The following is a 25,415-nucleotide window of genomic DNA, read 5'->3' on the forward strand; positions in this document are numbered from 1 at the left end:
AAACTCCGTTAGTGGATTTTGAGGGTATGACAATCTTCAAGTAGCCTCCAGTCTTCTCCTCGTAGCGATCTTGAATCACACCGTCTCAAATACAACTTGTTGAACACATTCGATCAAGTGAATCAAGAAATTAACCAAACAAGATATTTCATAAACATTATGCGTGCAACTCTTTTTATTAAGAATAAACGATAACAAAATACACATAAAACCAAAAAAAAAATTTGATGGGTTTATACTTTATATAACACATGATATATATTCTAATCCTACTCAACTAGAAACTATTCATTATTAATATAAATAAATCCAAGTAAACTAGATTGTCCCTTTAATTTTAGATCTTCTACTTACCACCTCATACTTTTTATATTAGTCATTCGGGTCCTTTAAGTTGGTATATTGCACCAAGTTCTACATTTCAACCTGCTTGCCTTTGGTAACCTGCTGACCATTGATGGTGGTGGTGGTGGAGGTAATGCCCCCATGGCTGGTGGTGGTGGTGGTGGTGGAGGTAACGCCCCCTTGGCTTTCAACTCGCTGGCCTTTGGTGGCGGTGGAGGGAATATAAACCCCTAGGCTTTCTCCCTGCTGGCCTTTGGTGGTGGTGGAGCCTTCTTAATCCTTCTTAGTACTCTTCTATGACTCTTTGGAACCATGGGTATCTGTTGCCAACCCTGAATCAACTTCATAGACCTTTGAGTAAATTCAGAACCATTATCTAATAACAACAAAAACATAGTTAATAAAAGATTTATCCTACACAGATATATAATGGTATACATATTAGAACATTAATAATGATTTCGTATTGCAAATTAACCATATTCTCGTTCATAAATTCAATGACTTTTAAATAAATTGTAGAAATGTTTTATATATAATAAGTAACTAATTAACTTGTTTACTGAAGAAACACTAACCGGACCCCGGACAGGTTACTGATAACCTGGGGGTTAGATAGATGTTTCCCACGAGGGGTTAGACCCTTTGAAGATGGTTCTTCTGATAACCTGCAAAACAGACACCGTGAGCTCGTCACTGAGAAGGGGGGGGGGGTTCCTCCTTGTGACCACCCTCCGGCGTGAGAATCAGACTAGATTGCTCTTTAAATATAAAAGTATATTAAGAGATTGCTAGAGCAGATATCAGGTATAATATGATGATAATGTGATAAGATATGATAAGATGAGATGGTCATACCATTTGTGGTATTTATAGCCGAAGGTAGGTTTCCAAGGAGGTATGGCCGGCTGCAACAGTGTTCCTGTTCCACCAACAGTAGCCTACGCACGTGCCCTGCTGGTAGTTGGTGGGTAGGTAGCGGCTGATAGCGACCAGGCCTGCTGTATACTATTCCTTTTCCACCAACTGCCAGCTACGCACGTGGTATGACAAGAGTTGGTGAGTAGGCAGCGGCTAATAGTGACATACAGTGTAGGAGTATGCTGCTCGCCATACTGTTGTCTATAAGCTGTCGTATCTTTAGTCAGATCTTTTTCCCATACCTCGTCAGGTACAGTACAGAAGATCTTCCCGTATCGTACGGACTGGCTTATTTGGGCGGGAGTATTCCCCCTCCCGCCCTTGTGCGGGATTGTTCCCGGCTTCGCTCATTCCTTCAGGTGACACTGAACGATTGAGAGCTAAGTGCCTTGTGCGTGTAGCCTTGCTGCGCGGGTGGCCTTCCCTAATGGCTTGTATCCGAGGCTGCGGGGACAGGTGGAGTCCTTCACCATTGGGAGGCATTTCCTGCGGGACCAGCTTGCGTACTGCGCGTAAGGACGTCACGTCTCTGAGCATGGTTGGTCCTGCGGATCCAGTTGGTTTCCGCGCAGACGTCCCTGTTTAAGGTGAGTCTTGCGGGTCCAACTGGGCTCTGCTGGGACCTACCTCTTCAAGTCCCCCCAGTCCAATGTTCTTCTCATGCGTGTTTAATAAAGTGAGGTGAACTTTTGGACTTAAGCAAAGGGTTTTGAAAAGGGTTTTTTTAAGGTTTTCCATGGGGATTCTTCCCGCGGAAGTCCTTGTCACTTGCAGAAATTCCCGAGTTTCCTGCTTGGTCTTTGGGTATGATGCGGGTAGGTCTGTAACCTCCTCGCAAGTCAGGAGCGTTGAGTCCCACTTGTGTGGACTCTCCATGAGGTTTTGGTAGTTTTGAACATAGTGATCAATTATGTTAAACCCACCAATTCCATCCTGGAGCTTCAAACAACGTAGTTCTCGACGTTCCCGCTATGCGGGGATGTTATTTCCGTTTCCGCAAGCATTGCCCAGAAGATCCTTCTTGGTTTCAATTCCCAGCGGAGCGCTAGGTATGTGAAGGGTTTTGCCTTAACACTGTACCAGCGCTCGTCTTACGGTTACTTTACTTCCAAGGTATTCCTGGCGTCAATTCCCTGCGGGTGCTAGGTATGTGAAGGGTTTTGCCTTTACACTGTACCCGCACCCGTCTTATAGTTACTTGGTTGCCGAGGAATATTTGGCTTCAATTCCCTGCGGGTGCTAGGTATGTGAAGGGTTTTGCCTTTACACTATACCCGCATCCGTCTTACGGTTACTTGTTCGACAAAATTTACTTGGCTTCAATTCCCTGCGGGTGCTAGGTATGTGAAGGGTTTTGCCTTTACACTGTACCCGCATCCGTCTTATGGTTACTTGTTTGCCAAGGTTTTACTTGGCTTCAATTCCCTGCGGGTGCTAGGTACGTGAAGGGTTTTGCCTTTACACTGTACCCGCATCCGTCTTACGGTTACTTGTTTGCCAAGGTTTTACTTGGCTTCAATTCCCTGCGGGTGCTAGGTACGTGAAGGGTTTTGCCTTTACACTGTACCCGCATCCGTCTTACGGTTACTTGTTTGCCAAGGAAGTATCTCAAGCGCGGGCTCTTCGGGAGGAGAACCAAAAGTTGGCCGCAGCTGCTGCGGAGAAGGAGAAGGCCTTCAAGGCCCTCGAGGTTGAGGTTCAAGCGCGACTCGAGGCCCGCTCCAAGGCTGCCCAAGCTGTTAACGAACAGCTTCGGCTGGCTAAGGAGACTGCGAGGAACGCAACCGAGAGGGCCACCAAGGCTGAAGCCGCTGCTGAGCCTTTACGCGTGGAGAACGAGGAGCTCAAGGCCAAATTGGAGGCTCTCCAACGTGCTCATGATGCCTTGGCGATGGAGGATGCCAAGAAGCTTCAAGAGATCCTGGACCAGAGGGGCGTGCTTGATCACACCGAGCGGAAGCTTAAGGGCGTTGAAGAGGCTGCTGCAAAGGAAGTGCTACTTGCCAACCTTAACAAAAGCGAAGCCGAACGCGCCTGCACCCAAGCTCAAGCCGCCCTCCAAGAAGCTCTGGTTGCCAAGGAATGGCTTCTTCGAGAAGCGTTGCCTCAGGTATGTTTGGCTTTACGTCTTCACGATTTCCTTTGTACATAGAAAAGGTGTTTGACACTTGTATTTTCTTTGTAGGTTGTGCATCGGGTCTTCTCAGAGACTACTTACGATGATGCCATGAGCGCAGCCCTCAACGCTTCTCATGAGGATGGGGAAAAGGCCGGCTTCCTGCTTGGTCTAGGGTTCGTTGAGAAAGGCGTCCCGCCTTCCAACTTCCCTTTGTTCGATGCGGACACCGAAGCTGCATATGACCAAGCGGTGAACCAATACGCCGCCTTCCCGCATCCGGTGGTGGAGAAGGTAAACGAAGTTGCTGCTGCTGATGATGGGCTAGCTATCCTCAAAGCTTTCCTTGAACTGCCACGCTCTACTGATGGGGCTGGTCCAAGTGGAAGTGGCCCTGAAGCCTAATCCTGAAGATCCCTTCCCATTGCTAGGATAGTCTTGTACAGATGTATTTATTTTCTTTTCGTAGGCGGGTAGTTACCCGGCCATTCTTGTAATAATTCGTTTGTGAAATACAAATCTTTTTGCGTATAAGATTGTTATTTCCTTCTTTGGGTTTCTTGCTTTATAAACTTATGACTTGCATACTTAGTTTAAATTAGCAATTTTCCAAGTGTTTAGAATAAGTTAACCTGTTGAACGTGGTTGATAATGGGTTAAAGTTTTGCTTCCTCTTTCGTGATTGTGCGGGTAGAACCGTCACTTGCACTTAGTAGGATGGCTAAACTTTAACCTTCATCTGACCTGCGTGTAGGTTTTCCTCATCTTTTGAGGATAAGTTAACCTTTGAACGTGGTTGATAATAGGTGTGAAGTTTTGCTTCCTCTTTCGTGATTGTGCGGGTAGAACCGTTACTTGCACTTAGTAGGATGGCGAAACTTTACCCTTATCTGACCTGCGTGTAGGTCTTCCTCATCCTTTGAGGATAAGTTAACCTCTGAACGTGGTTGATAATAGGTGTGAAGTTTTGCTTCCTCTTTCGTGATTGTGCGGGTAGAACCGTCACTTGCACTTAGTAGGATGGCGAAACTTTACCCTTATCTGACCTGCGTGTAGGTTTTCCTCATCTTTTGAGGATAAGTTAACCTTTGAACGTGGTTGATAATAGGTGTGAAGTTTTGCTTCCTCTTTCGTGATTGTGCGGGTAGAACCGTCACTTGCACTTAGTAGGATGGCGAAACTTTACCCTTATCTGACCTGCGTGTAGGTTTTCCTCATCCTTTTAAGAATTTTGTTTTGAACCGTTCGACGCGCGGTTGTCAATAGGTTAGTGTTCAGTTTCCTTTCATGATTCATGCGGATAGACCGGCACTTTCATTTAATGGGATAATTGAACTCTTCCCCTTTAACTGACCTGCGTGAAGGTTTGTCACGTTATTGGGTTTGTGCGGGTAGGACCGCCTTCCCACGCAACGACTTCACGTAATGTGAATGCCGTCACCAGTGTTGCATAGTTTAACCGTTCGACGCGCGGTTGTTGATATGTTATTGTTCAGTTTCCTCATTATGATTCGTGCGGATAGACCGGCACTTTCATTTTTGGGTGCTGAACCTTTCCCCTTCAACTGACCTGCGTGAAGGTTTTTTCACATTATTGGGTTTGTGCGGGTAGAACCGCCTTCCCACGCAACGACTTCACGTAATGTGAATGCCGTCACCAGTGTTCAGAAAAGTAAAATCATCAGCTTCGATGTTCTAAAGAGAATCATTTCCATTAGAAGTGGCTCTTGGCCTTTTCTTTACAAATTGGAATTGATTTACATGCAAACTGTGTAAATGAGCTCCCTTCCATGTTGTTGGGATGGGAGTGCCATCGAGCCGATACGCACCTGGTTCGGGATCTCGTTCTTTACGCAGCATGTAGTCTCGACATTGAAGCTGGAATTTTTATTCGTGTTTTCCCCAGCTGGGGTTCTACACGCACCCGCCTGCTCTGCCTTTATTGCGCCACGAGGTGCGCGAGCGTCCCATCTCTGACAAATGCTTCAACCATGTCTTTTACGTCTATGCATTCTTCAGTGTTGTGGCCTTTTGTCTTGTGAAAGTCACAGTATTTGCTCCGATCAGCATCATGACGATGTCGGATTATTGGAGGCTTTGGCCACGGGAACTCTTCAGTGGCGAATATCTCAGTGACGCTTTTGGTGAGTGGCGTCCATCTGGAGTTCCGGTGCGGCTGTACATTATCCCTTCCGCCCAATCGATGTTGCAAGCCGGATGAGGTGTCAAAGTTTACCCTTGACTGCCAAATGCCTAGCTTCCGCTTTTTATTTAGTCGGGCGGTGAGGACATTGTCTTCTCTCGTCTTCTGAGTGTAGAGGTTTGTGCTCTGTGGGAGATCTCTACCCAGTTGCTTCTCCATTTCCGCATAGCGTTTTGCTGCTGTCATGATGGCATCCCATGTGGATGGCATGCCATCTTTACCCGTTAGGGTGCGGATGAGCTCTGGGTCATGCGCGCCCTGGATGAAGGCAGCGCGAACAAGATCTTCGCTGATATTGCCCAAACTTAGCTTCTTTGAGTTGAAGCGAGTGATGAAGTTTGGCAGAGATTCATCTTCTTCTCGTATGCATTTGAGGATTGTCCATTGCTCCTCGGTATACTTCCGTTGCTGGCTGAAGTGTTGGCTAAACTTCTGCTGGAAGTCTGCCCAGTCGTAGATGTGGTTGACCGGTAGACGATCAAACCAAGCTCTAGCAGCCCCAACAAGCGTCATTTGGAACATGTAACACCACGTGGGTTCCGTCCAATTGCTGACGGTTACCCCCGCTATGAACCTGTTCAAATGATCGTCTGGATCAGATATACCGTCATATGTGCCTATGTTAGGCATTTGTTTGGCACTCTTTGGGGCGATTGCTTCCGCAATGTCCCTTGCAAACTTGGACGTTCCTGCATTTGCAATGTTTGGTCTGAACGTTTTGGAGAAGTCTCGTGGACTTCCACCTGTGCTTTTTGGTTTGAAGGCTTGTCCAAAATGCCTTTTCGGTTGGGATTCCATTTCCTTACGCTTCCCTTTTGCCCTATGGCGAGGGTTCGCGTCGGAGTCGGATTCCTCCGAGTCATCCTCCCAGTATTCGAATTCGTCGGCCTGTTGTACGGAACGCAAGCGTTCGTTCAACTCGGCCTGGAATTCCTTTTGTCGTGCCTCCGCCCATGCCTTGACTTCATCGAGAGTTTGGCGGGGGAGTCTTCGTTTCTCAACCTGGGTATCCGTGGATCCCAGTAGGCGATCATTTACTGCACTTGCCCCAGCATGAGTAACTGGGGTAGTGTTCGTAAAATTTACTTCACTTGCCCCGGCTTGGGTAACCGGGGTAGTGTTTGTAAACGTACTTCTAGTGAAGTATAGTTTTTCGTTTCACGTCTCTTATGTATATATATGTAGCATTTAGATCTCAAGATAAATGGTACAAGATTTAAACATATATGAACAAAAAGATAGTTTAAAATTTTAACGCATCATGCGTATGTAAGAAACAAAATTTGATTCACATATGGATTAAAGATTTTATTACCTGAAAGGACAGCATTGGCATTATGATGATCAAGTATGATCAATACAAAGAAAAACACTAAAACTATGAGTTTTGGAGAAAACCTATCCATCTTTGGTTTCCTATTTTTTGTTTACATGTACAAAAAGTGCACTGTAAGTTGACTTTATATACGTGAAAGTCAACGTTGTTAATACTCGAAGCAATAATAATAAATTGCGTTAACCCGAATAATCAAGTGGGGTTAAATTTACTCTTTGAACATTTCAGCGAAATTAAGTATCATATGAGAAGTGGGATTTTTTTATACAAGTAGGTAACATGGAAGCTGTGTGATTTGTTATAAGTATCATTTTTATAACATTTTTGCAAATGGGTTGTCATGGGATTGGTGCATCTCTATGCTTAAGAAGACTTAATCCAATGAAGCTTAAAAAGTCCCTTTTTTAAATAGGAGCATGCAGAGTTCTATGTGCAGATGATGACGCGCAAAGGAATGTAATCCACAACAAAGCAAGATCAAATCGACTTTATACCATATGATATTCCTAAGCAATGCATTTTTTAAGGTTAAGATTAGTCTCAGAAAAGCCAATATTAATTTGACGGAGCAAGTGCAAGTATCATGTTTGTAATTAACTTGTATTCTTTACTCAGACTCCATATGAGCCGAGAGCCTTGTTATGAAACATGAGTAATGGTAGATTGATTTATCGAGTTACTTTATTCGAGTATTTTTTTCACTTTTGTAGTTAAAAAGTATTTAATCATTTTTCTATGGGCCAGTTTTCTTACAAGTGTTCGTGTTCAAAAGCAAGTATACTACTTTGTTAATTTACTTATATGTTTAATTAATTATGGCTTATTAATATAGTTAAAGTTATATATATATATATATATATATATATATATATAAAAGAAGGAAACATTTTACATCTTACAGATGTATTTAATTGAAGAAATAAGTTAAATTAGTTGAGTTACACTATAAAAGAAAAAAAATTGTATGATTTCCTAGTTAAGAGTTTCTTGTGCTTTCATCGTTGAGTCTAACTATCCTGTTAAAAGTTTCTCGTTCTTTTTTTATATATTGACCATACATATAATTGTAATAAAAATGTTTTTAATATTAGTGTTTATAAAATTACTTCATTTGATTCACCATGTTGATTATAAAAAATAAATAGTTGATATAATTGGTAAATAGTTGCTCTCGTACATGATAAATATTAAGTGAAATATGTTAGTGAATGTAGTCATGTAGAAAAGAAATTTTATTATGACCCCAGTTGAAAGTTTCTGGTTCCGTCACTGAAAAGAATCCGTTTAATACAAACTAAGTTTGACCCATTTACCTGGTATGTTGAATTTGATATTTAATCAAGAAAAACTTTTACAAAATATGTAAGTCTTTCATCTCAATGACACCACAAAAAGACGTTATATATTCTTTTTTAGGTTTATTATTGCACTGAGACAAATTATTGTAATTTATTCTACTACGTTATTAAAACACGATGTAAATATATGTCATGTTTAGGTCACTTACAACTTTTTATTCAGTCACTTTATAACACCACTTTATAACACGTATTATCATATATAAAACAAATATGTTACACATAAATTTAGAATCTTTACAAAACATTATCGATTTGAAACAATTTGTTTTTGTAATAAAATATCTTTTGACTCAAACAAAACATATATAGAATCATGTTGACCTTCAACTAGGCTGTCCACATGTGCAATCCAGTCATCAAACTATCATTTTCAGAAGCTCTAATATTGTGGCATGTGTCATGTTGACCAAACACCAAAATACTTATTTAAACCTTAATATTTTCCATTAAAATCATTTTAATCTCTCTCTCTCTCGGCTTACTAACTCCACCATCCACCATCTTCTATATTCATGTAATGTAGATCGGATTAATCGTTTTCCGGTAATGTTATATATTATACTCTAATGGCCAACAATGTTATTTGATTTTCCGACAAGGTAATATCTTTTTCCGGTAATGTTTTCCGATATGGTTTATATTTATTTTAATTGTTATATGATTTTGTAATAATCTCTTTAGGTTGTATATCAAAATCCAAGATTGATTGATATTTTGAAGGTTTTACGATTTTCCGGTAAGGTTTTCCGGTAAGATTTTTGTTTTCCGTTTTTGTTTGTACTTAATCTCTATCTCTCTCTCTCCCTATCTCTCTCGGCTTACTAACTCCACCATCCACAATTTTCTATATTCCGGTAATGTAGATCGAGATTAATCGTTTTCTGGTAAGGTTATATATTATACTCTAATGGCCAACAATGTTATATGATTTTCCGGCAAGGTTATATCTTTATCCGGCAACATCATATTTTCTTTCGGTTATTGTAGATCTAACCTTTTTATTTTTGTTTTCATTGTTAACTGATTTTTTTAAAATCAGTTTAGGTTCTAAGTCAAAAACGGCGATGAAGCTAATATTTCTACGTTTTTACGTTCATGTGTTATACCTATAACAATGGTTGTTTTATATTTATTTGAAGTTTTATATTTTTCCTGTTTTTTTCTTTCACATGTTGTTCTTCTAGGTTCTAAATAAAAAGTTTCATCCATGTACATTATCATTAGTCTTTCCGGTAAGGCCAATAATAAATTGTAAATCAGTGGTTTAACATTCCATAACATGTAGCATTACCGCGATTAATTTTTTTATTTTATTTCTAAAACGATTACAATTTCGAATTCTAAATTCCAAATTTAAGTTAAATTTGAAATTTGTAAATGGTAAGTCAATATTCCATAAAGTCTAAACTTACCATCATTACAATTTATTATTTTCTAAAACGATTTGATTTAAAAAGTTTAAATTTCCAAATTTAAATTAAAGTTGATTTTTTTATTTAATTGATGGTCAAACGTTTAAGTTGGTAAGTTAAACGATTTGATTTAAAAAGTTTAAATTTCCAAATTTAAATTAAATTTGATTTTTTTTATTTAATTGCTGGTCAAATGTTTAAGTTGGTAAGTTAAATGATTTGATTTAAAAAGTTTTAAATTCCCAAACGATTTGATTTAAAAAGTTTAAATTTCCAAATTTAAATTAAAGTTGATTTTTTTATTTAATTGATGGTCAAACGTTTAAGTTGGTAAGTTAAACGATTTGATTTAAAAAGTTTAAATTTTCAAATTTAAATTAAAGTTGATTTTTTATTTAATTGTTGGTCAAACGTTTAAGTTGGTCAAACATTTTTAAATTGTCTGGTCAAACATTAAAGTTGAATTTAACTTTTAGTTGAACTTTTTAAATGGATGATTAAACAAACATTCATAATGACTAAAATTACCATCACTAAAATTTATTATTTCTAAAACGATGTAATTTAAAATTTATAAATTTCCAAATTTAAATTAAAGTTGAATTTTATGAATTACTAGGTAAATATTTCATAGCATGTAACATTACTACGATTAAAATTTATTATTTGTAAAACGAATATTAATATTTAATTTTCTCATTTCAGGTTATGTTCCCAACTTGATATAGCTAATTTCATGGGTTGAAGATTTGTTGATAAGATATCTTATTTTTTGTTTAATATTGATGTATATTTTTGTTATTATTCATGTATTTATGTATTTTTCACAATTCATGTAATTTATTTGATTTTTATATAATCAATCATATATAGTTGTTGGTTTTGTCCATTTAATATATTTTAATCAGAACCGACTAATTAAAGAAAATTTTATTTTTGTATCTTATATTTATCTATTTATTAATGATAATCTCTATAATTTATAATAATTATTATAATTGTCACACCCCGACCAAAGGCAGCGGAACATGCCGGGGTGCAACGATTGCTCATAAGCGCATGACACTATTTAAAGCGACAATATTTAGCAAACTCATTTCATTTCACAACATCGAAAATGTCACATAACCAAATATTCATAAGTCAAATACAACAAAATATCACAAAATATAGCAAATCAAATATTGTTCATTTTTGCTAATATCCTAACGGTATTTGTGACATTTTCTTCACCGAACTCCATAATCAACCTAGATGCAAACCTGTAACATTTCATAAAATAAAGTTTGTCAACACAAAGGTTGGTGAGCAATTCATAAGTTTGAACAATAGATATATAGTATGAAGAGCCACAAAACTAGTATACAAAACCATAAATAAAAGCAACAATTTGGATAAATTGACAATCGCTAATAGAATTACGTTAGCGCCACCTAGCTACAAGGGGTTGCCAAGTAGTCTAGGATTTATAGATTCCACCAACTGAAAGCGATAAACACATTGACATATAGCATAGAACACCAAATCGAGCAATTATTCAAGTAAAGTATACAACAATGTTCGTGATTTAAGACTCAAGTATAAAGCATTTGATTTGAATAAGTATGAAATGTCACCCCAAAACAAAAGATAGAAACGGGGTATGAAGTTACTCACATTCAAGTAATAAACTTGAAAGATTGATTATTTGTAGGTTTGCCGGAACGACGAGTTAACGTATAAAGCCTAAAATAAAAGAAGTCTTGAATTTAGAAGGGTTGCCTTGAAGAATCTTTAAATAAAATAATTGTTGCAAAAAGTAAACAATTTAAAGTTCAAGGTTTAACATGTAACTATTTAAGAATTTATAATAATAACCCTTTAAAAATGTGAGTTTGCTCAAAACCGGGTTAAAGTATCTAACCTTAATATTTACTTGACCAATGTTAAGTAATAAGGTGGGAAAAATGCTAAAATGCAAGTTCATTTGGGACAAAGATACTAAAACGGGTTTTTAACGAGTGTTCGGGTTGTCGGTTCGGGTCTTGACAATTGGTCAAACCCAAAGTCAACTTTCCAAAATATTAATTATTATGAGATAACTCATTAAAACATAATAACACTTAACCAAGTATGTAGATCTATTGTTTTAGAATTAACAACGTACGTTAAGCGAGTGTTTGGTTTTGTCGGTCCAACTATGTTATGAGACCAAGTTGGATCTAACATCTCCAAGTACTTAAGAAAATAATAAAAATCAGTTTGTAAACTATTTTCAAAGAAATATACAAGTCTTGATAGCTAAAAACACACTTGTGTGTCTAAAGCGAGTGAAAATCGGATCGGTTAGGTTTCCATCTCACAGAAAGTTCATAGATGGATTCCACATACCCATATATCATAGATCTTGTATAATAATATACAAATGATGGTATTTAAGTTCTACAACTAAAAAGGTCAACAACAAGTCTTTTTTAACAAAAGTTCGGTTTGGTTCGGTTTCCATCTCACAATGAGTTCATAGATGGATTCCACATACCCAAGACTTGTAAATGTGACTAACAAACTAAAATGAGCAGAAGTTAGGCATAAATGATATGTATAATAAGTTATGTGTGTGTATATAGATAATCAAGAACACGAAGTCCCCCATGAAGCCTTGTCTTATGACATTCGAAACTTAACCAACCGGAGTCGGTGAAACAACAAATAAAGGAAACAAGGGGTGTGTATTATATATATATATATATATATATATATATATATATATATATATATTGTACCACCATATTCAAGAGTTAGTAATGTTAGATGAACAAGTTAGAATTAAAGATAAAACTCAGTTTGACTTTTAGAAGTCAAACCTTCAAGAACACAATGAAAATAACCATAAGATCTTTGAATTTGAGAGAAAATTTGGAGTTGTAGCAGAGATTAATGGATGGAAAGGGTGGTGTATATATAGGGTAAGTTGAAATGGTCAAGCATAAAGGGTCTTGCATGAAAATGAGGTGTTTTGGTCACATGTTTGCATAAAAATAACCAAAAAACGAGTTGCTGATCTGCAGTCTGGTCGCGGTACGCTCTCAAGTATATGATGTCTGGTCGCGGTACGCTATGGATGCAAATCTGATATTTTTCAGTTTTCAAAAATGGCAGTTTTGGTCCCTGCAGTTCGTTTTAAGTGATTTTTAAGCGTTTTAAAGACCGAAATAAATGTTTTCAAGACCCAACAAGTGTAAAACAATATTGTAACATAAAATCCATCATTTTTATTATATCAAAGGTTTCGGTTTACAAAATGGGTCGGTTTACATCAATAAAGTTTACAAAACAAATATGAATCGAGACCCGAAATTGACGAATGTCACAATAATTTTAGTAATTTTGTTATTATTAATTCATTACATTTTCTAATTAGTTGTTACATCTTATTTTGACAGAAATAATAACATTTACACCTTACCAATTTTATATTTCAATATATTTGAATTAAAACATTATTATGTTATTATATTGTAAGATACATTATATTTTCTATATATAACCAATTACGTTATATATGGAAAACCCAATAAATAAGTTATAAAGTTTTCATGATTTTAATTACAAGATATTTAAACTTCTTTTAAATTCAGAAATTGACCAATCTTTCAACAAATTTTTAAAGGTTTTATTTAATACTCTCCATAATTTTAAACTCATTTCAAAATCTTTCTATAATTTTTTTAAGTTTTCAAAGTAACCGATTTGATTTTCATATTTGTAGTTATTTCTAAATTAATTAGTCATATTAGTAAAATTAGAACATATATGATTTTAATATTTGTGATTTGGCATTAACTAGAATAAGTTATAATTTTAATATTCAAAAAACTGATTGTCAAACTAAAAATACTTGTCATAATTGTAATCTAATCTTACTTTAATTTACATGAATATTAATTATTAATTAATACTAAAATAATAACCGTGTTATTTTAGAACACAATATTTAAATTGAAATAATTTCTAATAATCAATACTTAATATATCATAATTTAAATAACCGTTTTATCATCATTTATAAATATTATTCGTCACATATGATTTAGTGAATATTATTAAGCATGACAACTTTTCATAATTTATTAATATTATTATTCACATGAATCAAGATATTTCAAATTATTTCTATCTCTACATAGAAGACCAAATTCAAACTTAAAACTACAAAATAAAAACTCCTTTTTTGATTAACATATTTAAACTTTTTTTAAATTCGGAAATTGACCAATTTTTCAACAAATTTTTAAAGGTTTTAATACTCTCCATAATTTTAAACTCATTTCAAAATCTTTCCATAACTTTTTGAAGTTTTCAAATTAACCGATTAATTTTCATTTTTATAATTATTTATAAATTAATTATTCATATTAGTAAAATTAAAACCGATTTTATTTTAATTTTTGTGATTTGGCATTAACTAGAATAAGTTATCATTTTAATATTCAAAAAACTGATTGTCAAACTAAAATACTTACCATAATTATAATTTAATCTTACTTTAATTTACGTGAATATTAATTATTATTATTATTATTAACTAATACTAAAATAATAACCGCGTTATTTTAGAACACAATATTTAAATTGACATAATTTCTAATAATTAATACTTAATATATCATAAATTAAATAACCGTTTTATCATCATTTATAAATATTATTCGGCATATATGATTTAGTGAATATTATTAAAAATGACAACTTTTCATAAAATATTAATGTCAGTTTCTATTTCAAAAATTAAATTAATCACATATTAATTTCTTATTGTTATTATTTATAGTAGATTCAATTGATTATGAGATTCCACACCCGAAACATAAGTTTTTTTTATATTCACCGTTTTAAATTTGGTTATGTATGTTCAATATTTTTTTTTGTGAATTTTTGTTCACAAAATATTAATGTCACTAAATTTCTCAATAATATATAATAAACACGTATTATATTTTTATACATTTTAACTAAAAAGTTTGTTAAACGTAATATAAATCTTCTAATTATAACATCCAGACAATTTGATAGTCTAAGTCTTCATAATGTTTTCAAAGAATATTAAAAATATTTGATAATTTATTTCCTATATGTTTATATTTTGTTTTCATTGATTTTGCATCATATTTTTTCACCTTTAATTATTTCAAAGTCAACATAAAATTTTTTAATCTTTCCAAAGTTATTTGAAAATTAATTTATTGTAAAATATTTTCAAGTTTTCCAATTTTAACAAAATATTAATGTTAGTGATCATTTAAAAGTTTGTTGCAAGATTGGTCAAAAATCAAACAAAATTTCATAATTTTTTAAAATTAACTAATTCCAATTTTTTATATTTTGTAACTATTTTGAAAATATTTCAAAACAGGTTGTTTTAGAAGAGTATCAAATTTGTTAGGTATAAAATGACGGCCAAAAAAGGTTTTATATTTCAATATATTTAGTGACAAGTTATTCCACCCGTGTGTCACGCGGACCTATACCCTAGTTAACTATTAAATGAAAACCGAAAAGGATAAAAATTGATACTCCTTGGAAAAATATGAATCCAGTCACGATCTTATTATAAGGAAAAGAAATTTTTTTCTATAATTTCAAGAAACGTATTTTCGTCCAAGAGTTGGAAGTAAGGAGTGGCAAATATGAAAATAAGAGCTTCTGTTCGTAAAATTTGTGAAAAATGTCGATTAATCCGTCGTCGGGGACGAATTCTAGTAATTTGTTCCAACCCAAGACATAAACAAAGACAAGGATAATAAGATTAGTTAAAGACCCAATATACAAATAAGAAGAGGGATCTTTTGTTACATGAAATGGATATATCCATATATCTCTGACTCAAATTTATGAGATGATAAAATATGGCAAAGGCTATACAGAAAAAGAGTTCACATGGACGTACTAGTTCACGTAAGAGTATACGTAAAATACCAAAGGGGGTTATTCATATTCAAGCAAGTTTCAATAATACCATTGTGATTGTTACACATGTACGAGGACGAGTGGTTTCTTGGTCTTCTGCTGGTACTTGTGGCTTCAAAGGTACAAGAAGAGGGACGCCATCAATCTCCATGTCCCTCATTTTTCGAGAATCAGAAAGACCGTTTGAAAATTCTTTTTTTTTTTAAAAAAAAATGGCGACATTACCATTTTCATCGGCGACAAACCATTTGTAAAATTATTTTTAAATGTTACCCCCCAAGTAGTTTGCACTCTTAACTATTTCTATGTGTTGTTGTGTTATATTTAGTGTCATCAGTTTTTGTTTGATATTTTATCTTTTAGAATTATGGTACAACTTTTCGGTATCTAATCAGTCTGAGGTCTATGTCATTCTTTGACTTTATTGGATTGGTGTTTGAACACGAAGGTTAACTCTGAAAGAATGAGAGGGACTCAACTTGTGTCTTGAGGTTCAAGGCATCCTATGATTTTATTAGTATTATTATGTTAAAGTCAAAACTGACAACACTCGTAGTTGTCATAGTCATGTTCATGCGCATGTAGCAGTTGGTCACACGTGTTGTTAGGGCTTATAAATAGGCCATAGATTAAATCGTTTTGTTTTACCGATTGTATTTTCAATTCATTTTGTAATCATTTTCATTTCTTTGTCGATAATAATGATAGTTGACGTTTGATTTATCCATGTTTATCGATTGTTGGTGTTAATTTATAACCCTGATAAATTACTTTTTCAAACTTACCCTTACATGAAGGGCACAGACATAGCTTTTGAGCTAAAAACTATCTAGGATTTACGATAGAGACTAAACATGCAACCCGCTCACATATGTTTGGATTAAGTTTACCGTTTTAAAATCATGGAATCAAACTTGAAATATCGTCAAACCATATGTATAGACCATTTGTGCAATTTTCTCACATACATATAAATTTATTAAAAAATTTCATCTTCTAGATATGCATTTGAAATTAGTAATTGGTTAAATTAGTTAGGTTACACTTTAAAAGAAAAAAAGGTTTGTGACTCAAAGATTAAAAGTTTTTAGTTAATTAGTCATTATTAAGTCTAAAATATCTATCAACATCTTTCATCTCAAAGGTAAAGAGACCACACAAAATAAACTTATATCGTCGTATACAAATACACAAATTTAAAATATCGTTTTAGAACAATAAATGAACATAAAATAATCTATTAATAACACAGCCACCAAGTATTAATATTTAATACGCCATTTATGTGTCAACCTAGTAGAAAGGTGGTGGTGGAGCTGATGCCCACGTGTATTTTAATGGGCTGGGCTTTGGTGATGGTGGAGACGTCTTAACCGTTCTTAACATTCTTTCACTCTTTGGAACCATGAGTTTTTGTTGCCAACCTTGAATCAACTTCCTTGATCTTTGAGTACATTCAGAATCATTGTCTATATAATAACACCAAAACATAGTTAAGATTTAAGAAAAGATTTAGCCTACACATATACTAAAATACATATTAAAACATTGATTACTTTCTATCGTAAGTTAAGCATATTCTCGGTCAAAAATCTAATGATCGACTATGATTTCGAATAAATGTAGATGCACCAATATATTCAATAAAGATATAAATAAATTATATTTGACATTTTGCGCTTTTACAGTACGGTGTTTGCAAAACTAGTATTGTGGGAGAGACCTAGGCCGAATACAACCTATTGGGAAAACAAAAAAATGAACCATATATAATGTAACGGTTATTGTTTATCACTTCTCTCTATTAAAGATCAAAACCATACATATATACATATATATGAATAAATTACTTTGATTGTTCGTTTACGTATGTATATAGCATATAGATCTAAAGAAAAATGACACAAGATTAGAAGTTAGAACATATATGAACAAATGGTATAGTTTTTTATGTATTTAAAACACAAAATTTTATATATATGAATGAAATAGTAGTAGTCATGATTATTAACAAATTAAATGATTCACACATGGAAAAAAGATTTTGTTACCTGAGAGGGCAGCATTGGCATTATGATGATCAAGTATTAATAGAAAGATAAACACCAACACTATGATTTTTGGAGAAGACTTATCCATCTTTGGTTTCCTGTGTTTTGTATACATGTTTCAAAGAGCACCGTAGGTTGACTTTATATAAGTGAAAGTCAACGAAATTTAGTATCATGGATTATTTTAAGAAGTAGGTAACAGGTGGGTTGTCGCGCATTGGGTTGGTACATTTCCATGACTTTTGAGTTTTCAATTTTTAATACTTTTCCAAATATCATTTAGCAATTATTTTGTCACCCTTAATTTAAACATGCACTATATATTATATTTTAAAATTATACGTTTTATAGTTCTCGATGTTTCGATGTAAATACTTTTGAAAAACTTAGTTGTACAATGAAACGATCTGAACCCGAGGAGTCTTATATATTGAGTTTACAAATATAGCTCGTTCTTAAACCTTGAATTTAAATATAACACAACGGAAGTCTTACAAAACTGGCGTAAATAAAACTTGTTTAATGCTAAACATAACAACTAAAGTACTAAACTGAACTATGGATGCCATAGCTGCCAGGATAACCCACAGTGCTCCAGCAAGGTATATACACGTTGAGTTAGTTTTAGCTTAACTAGCTGACAGTTACTACAAAATTATATTGAAACGTTAATAAAATTAAAGGATGGATTTAGTTTTTTGAAAAATATTATGTTACTAGAAAAAAGCGAAATTGAATATTAATGAAAATTAAAAAGGTAACAAAATTAAAAATGTAAATAAAAAACTTATAGCAATATAGCTTTTTTGGCAATTGGCATAGCATGGAGGACAACACATTTGAAGATGTTTAAATTGATACTCTCAAGTAATCACACACCTCCAAATATACCTATTTCTACAAAATAATTTAGAAGGTTGAGTTATGATGTGTGAACATTACGTTATATGGTTCGATCGTTTAAATGTTCTAACCTTGTACATACCATTAATCGTTATATAGTTTTTTTTTTTGGTATATTCGACATGGCATTTAATCAATGTAATGTCTTCAGTTTAGTAACTTTAGTTCATTGATCATCATTTTTTGTCTTTTAATAATTTGGTACTAGCTAGTGTTGGCTCGCCAGAAAAGACTTATTCAATGTTCCCTATCTATTGAGGTTGAAAGGGACTCAACTTGAAGTTTATATATATCACCCTTTGATTTTATTATTAAATTACTTATGGGTGTTTAAAATGGAAGGTGAACTCTGAAAGGGACTCAACTTGAGGGCCAATGCAGCCTTTGAGTTAATTAGAATATTTTGTAAATTGCCTCCCAAACTTAATAGGTAAACTCCATCCTCCAAAACTTTTGTTCAAATGCATTGAGTTGAAACTACAGACCAAACATCACTACAATATGATGTATCAATCTATGTAAAATTGAAGAATTAAAGTGACGTTAGGTCACAAGAGTCCCAAAAGAACGTTACACACATGCACAAAGATATGGTTCAACACAGAACCACAATTTTGTGACAATACTAGAAAACTCGATCTTCACCAAAGGATATTTCGATTGTAATTCTATCAGTGAAAGTCATCACCCGAGGAGAACCTTTTGTCTCTTTAGTGAAGAGTGTTGGAAAATTTGTTACGTGTGCATTAGTAGGTTGTTATGATACAACAAATGCACACTAATAGACATTGATGAATGAGATATCGATGTGTGATTGTGTTTATTTGAAAGAAAATACTATAGTGGTGTATTCCACATTGGTGGGATGAAAAACTTGTGCCTTGTTTTTCCTCTATAAATAAAGAGGTAAACTAAGTTGCAACACACACCAAACCTTACACACAACACAAGCATTGTTGCAAGGTTTTTTCAACTTCTTCTTCTTCTACATTTCTGGTTTATTTTATTCGAACCTTTTTCAGGTTTACGGTTAACTCCGGCAGTACTACTGCTCAGGCTGTTGTACCCTGGGAAACAACGAGTTCTCTTCGGAGACTCGAAATATTGTTTTAAGGGCCCCGTGTTCAACACGATCCTCAGCCAAACCGTTTATATTTTTATTTTTTTTCGTATTGTATTTGGTTTATTTCTTTGATTCTGTATTGTATTTCAGATTCTTGTATTATATTGTATGAGTAATAAAACTATTTGTTAATTTTCTATTTATTTACTCAATTCACGGATTCAGTTCCTACAAAGAGTCTCCTTCCACCCGCTTTTCCATATTTCCTCTCATCTGTCTCATCAATTAGTTTTTCTTTAAAAAAAATATCATTTTTGTATTCTAATGTTTTTATCCTACTATATGGTGTGAAACCGAGACTTTTAAGGATTGGAAAAACAATTGCATGGCCAAAACAACGAGAGCTGTTTCTTGACTTTTATTTTATGATTAAACTGTTTAGTATTCTAGTTCTTGTACTCGTTTGACCAACAACTCCACACGGTGAAAGGCTTTTTTGTACATGAACATGTTTGCTAGGTCGGTGATGCACAACACCACCTATTCTGCTATGAATTAGTTCTATGTGATTTACTACACTTTAGGAGTTTAGGTTTATTATTGCAACGAGACGCAATCTATGATTTTAACGACTTTTTAATATGTAATCTTAGAACACGTACCATAATATATAAAACAAACATTTTATACGTAAATTTAACATCTCACAAAAAACATCGTTTAATTTAGAACGACTAATTTGTTTTTTGTAAAATATCCTTATAAGTTTCAAACGAAACATCAAACATCAAACATTAATCTTCGTTTAATAACTTTGTAACACGGCCATTAATAATTGATAGGCCATTTGGTCGACAGAGTAGAAGGTGGTGGTGGAGCTAATGCCCCCATGGATTTCCATGGGCTGGACCTTGGTGCTGGTGGAGGCAGCTTTACAATTCTTAGTCTTCTTTGTCTCTTTGAGTGCCAAGCCTGAATCAACTTCCTAGATCTTTGAGTGCATGCAGAATCAATAGTATCTAGTAACACCAAAAACATGAATAGTTAAGAAAACATTTAGCCAGCTTACACATATAATATAATGGAATACATATTCAAATTAATATTAGTTAAGATGATAAAAGAGACATTAATGCCACATATATAGGCCAAACACAATTTATTGCGAGGAAAAAAAAACGAATTAACCATCGCGTGCATAATGGTTATTGTTTGTCACTTCTTTCTTATATATATAAAAAAATATAAACATGAACAAATTAGTTTGATTGTTCGTTTATAAATACGTAGATTTGAACGTTTATAAATACGTAGATTTGAACATAAATTAAAGGTACAAGAGTAGAACATAGATAAGCAAATAGTTTGATAGTTTTTTATGTGAGGATTCAGGAACACAAAATTTAAGAAATATGTATGAAATTAAAATAGTCATGATTATATTAACAAATTAAATGATTCACAGATAGATCAAAGCTTTTACCTGAAAGTGCATTGGCATTATGATGTTCAAGTATGATCAAGAAAGAAAAACATCAAAACTATTATGAGTTTTGGAGAAAGCTTATCCATTTTTGATTTCCTTGTATACGTGGAATACTCAAAGCAGCAATATATAGTGTGAACCGGACTCAAGTGGGGTCAAATTAACTCGTTGAATGTTTCAGCCAAATTAAATATATGAGAAATAAAGGGGGATTTTTTATTTTATTTTATTTTATTTAGAATTAGGTAACTTAGAAAGTAATTCTAAGTAATTCTGGTCTGAAGGTGACAATTAAGACTTAAAACTTTAAGATTTTAAGTTTGAAACCTAACTTAATAGGATTTTCTTACGATGATGAGTTTCTTTTTAATAATGTTCTTGGATAAGATCTGAAACATCAAAATCAATATAAATGGTAGACATCCCGTCTCAGGTTGACTCATCGGATATTGAGAATGTTTTTAAACATTGTTAAAAAAAAGTAACTTCGAAGAGTTGTACTTGTTAGTATCATTTTATAAACACTTTTACAAATGGGTCATCACGCATGGGATTGTACCAAACTTATCATTGCTACCAATCTCCATGAGTTGAATTTTCATCTTTAATTAGCTCTTTCTTTTTTTAGCAAAAAAAAAAAATGTTTTCCCAAACATGCAACATCTGTCATTCTCAAAAATTCTAAAGACAAATTTTGTTTTATATTCTTGGAGGTTTCTATATAAATTCTAGTGAAAACTAACTTGTACAAAAAACAAGGTCGACTGACAAAAAAATATGTTGCTATTAGTGCAGCTCAGTTTGTAATATATCTAACTATATATATAATTGCCTACCATGAAATCATATGTGTCGCTCTCAGGTTGTTCTCCCAATTCTTTAAAGCCACCATATTGCTTGATTTCAAAATGGAGTCTTCTCATGCATTTGACCCGAATTCACGGGTATGGGTCTTACCAAACCCAGATAGTCTTTAAATGGGTTATAACATCTCAAATATTTATGAAACTCTTTCATAATCAAACAATAATTTTTGCGGGTCATGGGTCTCACCAAACCCGGATAACTCCTAAACGGGTTATAACATCTCATTTATTTGTCAAATAACCCCTTAATCATCAAAGAATAATTTGCACGGGTTATGGGTCTTACCAAACCCTAATAGCCCTCAAATGAGTTATAAAATCTCATTTATTGGTAAACACTATCATTTAACCCTAATTTAATTTATCTTATTTACAAGTTCTATGTTGTTGGTCTATATCATCTTCATCGTCGGTTAACTTCCGATACTACCCACCATTGTCAACTACATTAACATCCCTTTTTTTCGTTAGACAAATATTTGTGTTCATGTTTTTTCATTTAGAAAAATCAACATGCTCGTGTCTGTTTATGTTTGTTCGTTAAAAATCTAAAAAACCTACACATCTCAATTGAAAAAACTCAAACGGTAAAAAATATAATAACAAACTAATATATATGTATTAAATTAAAACTAAATTGCGTCAAAAAATAAAATAAATCATCATAAAATAGCAAAACGATTAAAACAAAAACTTGAATAAACCTCCGTAACACAGGATGATCAAACTAGTGTGTGTGTGTGTATATATATATATATATATATATATATATATCGAAACGCTAAACAAAGGTCTATGTATTCAGATTTTTCAAAAGTATGTTTATTAAAGTTTTTTTATACGACATGCCACAAAACGCTAAAAGAAGTCGTCGTAATTGTTATAAGTCACCGACCTATCCAAGTTACAATGATCATTTCAATACAGATTAAAATTCCCTAGTCTATTTTCCAATCTTTTCTCTTTTATTTGTTAACAGTAGAAAGTACATTTGGCTGTAGTTTGAAAATATTTATCCAACAGTTAGTTTTGGCTCACCAAAAAAAATACCAATTCAATGTTAGTTTTGGCTAACCAAAATAAAAAAATACTTTGATTTTATTAGATTATACTTATGGGTGTTTGCAATGGAAGGCAAACTAACTTGAGTCTTAAGGTCAAGGCATCCTATGATTTTATATTTTTATTAGATTATTTATGGGTGATTGAAATGGGGAAGATGAACTATCTAAGTTAAAAATTACTCTTCAACTAAGAGCAATTATTTTTGAGTTTGGAGTATTATAATTTATAACTATAAGAAAAAAAATAAAGGAACTTGCACGGATAATTGTGAATGAAAGAAATAAGTAACGAAACACATTAATTAGACGAGATTTTAATGTGAAATAACTATCAAGTTAATTCACTTATAAAGATTGTTGGAAAAATGTTAGTAAAAAATGAGTTTGCTAATTTTGGACATTAATAATTATATTTATATTTGCGTATTATAAATAATTATCTACGGGTTTGTTATCTTTTATGTGAGAGCATCATAACGAGTCAAACCATGTCCAAAACCGAGCTAAGATGAATGAGATATCGAAGCTCAAAGATGAGTGGTGGGAAAATCAAAATCATAATAAAAAGCATTAAAGACGTTTAATGCAATTTATTTTCGACGGGAGTTATGGATTGAATTCAAAATCATAATAAAAAGTGTTAAAGACGTTTAATGCAATTTATTGTTTAGTTTTGAGTCTTTGATCCTAGCTCCACTATAAATACCAAGGCAAGGCTTGGGGTTTGATACACCAATTTGCAACTTGAAGAGTTTGCAAATTCTCCAACATTTCTTCATCTTCTCCAACACAACCAAGAAGGTACGAACCGATCCAATTCGGGTGCATAGTCAACTCCGGCAGTACATACTGCTCCGGCCGTTATACCCTGGGAAACAAAACGAGAAGAGACTCGGAATTTGTTTTAAGGGCCCCGTGTTCAACACGATCCTCGGTCACTAACTTCTACTTATATCCAATTCTTTGTACTTTGATTTATTTCAGTTGTAATTGTACTGTAATTTAATGCTTTCTAGATAGGTGTTTTTTGTTCATTCTTTGTATTGTAATCGTATTAAAAGTGTTTTATTTATTTTATACCGAACGATTCCTACAATCTTAAAACAAAGTTTATAAAACACCGTTCGGTTTAAAAAAAAATACATTTTTTTCGGTTTTATTCAAAGGAGTACTTTGGTAAACCTGAAATCCGGTTACAATTAACTTTATTCTTTTCAAGGAAAACTCATCGTTGGTCCCTTCAAAGTTGAACTTAGAACACATTCGTTTGAGTAATTCAAGAATTGTAATAAAAGTTTTGAGTAACTTTTAATTAAAGTGGGAGCGTCCACTATATATGTTCTGAATTATTAACGGGGCGAAGTTTATTTTTCTCAGGAAAAATGGCAACACCGTCAAGCGAAACCGTTACCGGTACCCCTTTGAACACCGTGGTGGGAGCGTCCACCATGGCTAATCAGGCTGAAAAACCCGATAAGTTCTCGGGTCTGCACTTTAAACGGTGGCAACAAAAGATGTTTTTCTATTTGACCACCTTGAACCTAGCACGGTTCTTGAAAGAATCCGCTCCCCCGGCTATGAACACCGAAGGGGAGACCGACGTTCAAGCATTGAGCGCAGTAGATGCGTGGAAGCATTCGGAATTCTTATGTCGTAACTACGTGTTAAACGGCCTTATGGATTCGTTGTATAACGTGTACGCTTCAATAAAGACTGCCAAAGAATTATGAGAGTGAGAAGAAGTACAAAACGGAGGATGCGGGAACAAAGAAATTTGTTGTCGCTCGTTTCTTGGATTACAAAATGGTTGACTCCAAGACTGTGATAAACCAAGTCCAAGAGTTGCAAGTTATACTTCACTATATCCATGCCGAGGGAATGACACTTAGTGAGACATTTCAAGTGGCAGCGGTGATTGAGAAATTACCCCCAAGTTGGATTGAGTTTAAGAATTATCTTAAACACAAACGAAAGGAGATGTCCATGGAGGATCTTATTGTTCGTCTTCGTATTGAGGAGGACAATAAGGTGGCTCAAAAAGTTACCATGGTGGATGCTTCCGCCAAGGCAAACTTAGTTGAGCATGGACAATCCTCCAAAGGGGGTAAACAGGGTAAAGGTAATGGAGGTAAAGGGAAAGCAAAAATGGACCTTGGCGTAAAGAAAGGGGCTATGAAAAAGAAGCCTCCACCTTTCAAAGGGACATGTTACAACTGCAATGGAGTGGGGCACCGTGCCAACCAATGCAAGGAACCAAAGCGTGCGTGCGCATATGGTAGACGAGGATGGCAATCCTCTAATGGAGATGATAACCGAGGAAGCAGCTGTCATCGAGGAAGTCA

Source organism: Bidens hawaiensis, unplaced genomic scaffold (assembly GCF_021521415.1).
Source record: "Bidens hawaiensis isolate Kalapana, Puna unplaced genomic scaffold, B.hawaiensis_p1.1 tig00000820_1, whole genome shotgun sequence".
Taxonomy (NCBI): domain Eukaryota; kingdom Viridiplantae; phylum Streptophyta; class Magnoliopsida; order Asterales; family Asteraceae; genus Bidens; species Bidens hawaiensis.